The sequence below is a fragment of the Dipodomys spectabilis genome, unplaced genomic scaffold, assembly GCF_019054845.1.
Source record: "Dipodomys spectabilis isolate Male_0828 unplaced genomic scaffold, ASM1905484v1 ptg000583l, whole genome shotgun sequence".
Lineage (NCBI taxonomy): Eukaryota > Metazoa > Chordata > Mammalia > Rodentia > Heteromyidae > Dipodomys > Dipodomys spectabilis.
The window spans coordinates 962,335-965,026 of record NW_024871260.1 but is presented as its reverse complement, the minus strand read 5'-3'; the positions used below and the strand labels follow the sequence as shown (position 1 = coordinate 965,026).

The 2,692-nt window shown below is 32.5% G+C and overlaps 1 pseudogene; it reads right to left on the bottom strand.

The window, feature by feature from the left end:
- Window positions 1–1,566: 1,566 nt before the first annotated feature.
- LOC122100544 lies at window positions 1,567–1,666 on the bottom strand (annotated as a pseudogene).
- Window positions 1,667–2,692: the final 1,026 nt, after the last annotated feature.

Sequence of the window (2,692 nt, the reverse complement as noted above, 5' to 3'; positions counted from 1 at the left end):
CAAACTCTAGTATTAGGGGTAAAAAAAAGCTAGGATTTAAATAATTAGAACAATTGTAATACTTGAGTATTTGAGTGGAGAAAAATCCATTAGAGAGATAGAATGAACCCAAGTTCCAATGCTACTTTAGTGATAATGTTTAGTGGTACTTGAGACAAAACAGAGTTACCTTGCAAATGAGCATGGATGTGCATTTGGGTGATGGAAATACTCTACTTACAGAGGTGTAAATTAGATTTTTTGGGTAGATTGTAGTTCTTGAACTAAGAGCTTGGTTGATGTCCTTGAGCTTTTTCTCTCAAGGTTACCACTCTAATACTTTGAGCCACAGTTCCAATTCTGATTTTCTGTTGGTTGTTTGGAGATAAGAGGCTCATGGACTTTCCTGTCCAGGATGGCTTCAAACCATGATCGTCAGATCTCATACTCCTGAGTAACCAGGATTCCAGGCATGAGCCGTCGAAGTTTTTAATAATTCAGTAATTTGTATAGTTACAGAAGTTATAAATTATCATTGTAACCTGTGTAATATATGTGTATGTATAGATCAATGCATACAGTTAGAAATATATTGACATATTTTTGCATCTACAGTAGATTTATGAAATCATCCTTCATTATAAAATAAAATGGAAACAAATTTAATAAGGAGCAAAACAAAGGGAATTGTTACACGTTACTACTTGTTGAATGGAAGATGAATTGTGAGAATCAGTTTGGGAAAACCATCTCTACTTTAACAAAATGGATAATTGCTATTAATTTCAATCAACTTTGGTGGGGTGGAGTATTGAATGAGGGGGCGGGAGGAGGCTGGGAACGCATGTGAAGGGTAAACAAAGGAGGAGGCTGCAATGCTTGATAAGAAATGTACTCATTATCTTGCCCATGTAATGGTTTGGTTAAGTTTCTTAAATTTCAAAAATGCCAGTCCATCCTTTGTGTCCGTATAATTTTTTTCACAATACAAAGCAACAGCAATATCTTACTTTAAAAATTCATGGATTCCATGGTATTCTTCCAAGTGAATTGCCTGACTCTGATGTCAAATGTATTCAAGAGTTTTTTGTATACATCTATAATGATTTCTGCAGAGTTTGTGATTTTTTTAATCAGAAATAATTTTAAACTTATCTGTTGAAATGAATAGTATAGAAACTAAAGATGTCCCTAGTGCTTTTGGGAAAAAATATATCTATTTTTGTACAATATCCATAATCTATTTCATTTGCTCCTAGATATAATATTTTGAATTCTACATTTTTATATAATGTATAGTTTCATTAATAAATGTGTCCTTTCAGATTGCATTCCATATAGAAGAAGTTTAAGATTCCTTTTTTCCTAGGTCCTTATATTATTTTATTTCTTCGGGATAAATTGACAATGTTATCTAATTTCAAGTTTTGTAAAGGTTATGCTATGTAAAGGCCTTTCTAAGGTGAAGATTTAATACACTGATGTCAAACTAACCTTTAATTCTATGAATTACATGTATTGTTACACTTGTATTTTTGTAATCAACTTTTTAATAACTGTTTTTATATTTCTTGCATCAGAAGAATGAAATATATGGAATACTTCACAAATTTTCATATCATCCTTGTGCAAGTGCCATGTTAATCTCTGTATTATTGTAATTTGGGTAGACCTGCTGCTGAAGCATGTAGTACCCTCTAAATTTAAGTACTTAATGATGCAATCTTTATACAGGCATATATCCATGGTTGCCATTTGTAACAAGGAACCCTTATTGTTCCTTAGAATGCGATTGATCTTATTTCTCTAAAATTCTGTGTATAGTGGAAAAGCTTATATCATTTGGTCGATTGCTCATATTTACAATTTTTTGTCAATGACTATTTTGTCGTTTTCATTTCAAATTTGATCATACTTTGAAGCCTTTACAGCTAATTCCAAAGGTGATGGCTTTTCAAGTACTTATTTATCAACTGAGTTAGCTTTGTAGAGCTAATGGATTCAAAGTAAGCCTTGCTTGAGAGCTACTTCTAAACTTCTGCAGCTTAACATTTCCCAAATGAGGTCTTGCTGGGACAAATGTCTACCTGAACCTTTACCCTTCTTCCTTGTAGGAACAGACCAACCAAAATATCTTACCCTGACAGCATAGATTGTCTTACTGGAACAAAACTAATCTTAGTTACAAGGGATCATAGAGAGATGAACAGTTCAGACAGAATTGTTCAGAATGGAAGGTATTTTGTCAAAATATAATTGTTTATTATACTTATCATTTCAAAAGTAGCTAAAGCCAAGAAGGTGAAAAAATTTTCATATGCATGATTACCTACTCTCCTGCCCTGTCTAGCATCCAACCAGGCAGGAACTTACACTACTGACTCTCTATCACCAAATATTTCCATAGCTCCTGGAAAAGTCCATATGTTTCTCCTCGATATTAGGCCTTAAATTGGTAATGTTTTAATCACAGTGTTTCCTCTTGCCTCTAGGCTGTAAATCTACAAATGGTAAAGCTTTAAGTCTAACTCTACCAAACACTGAGGTAGAGATAATGGAATAATACTTTAAAACAGAGTTGCCTTTGATTCCCTAACCACAACACAACAATGCAAAACAATTTTTATATTATATATACTTATATATTTTATATTTATAAATATAAAATATGTGCTGATTTTAAATTTCACACAGTGAATCTTACTAGAATTGA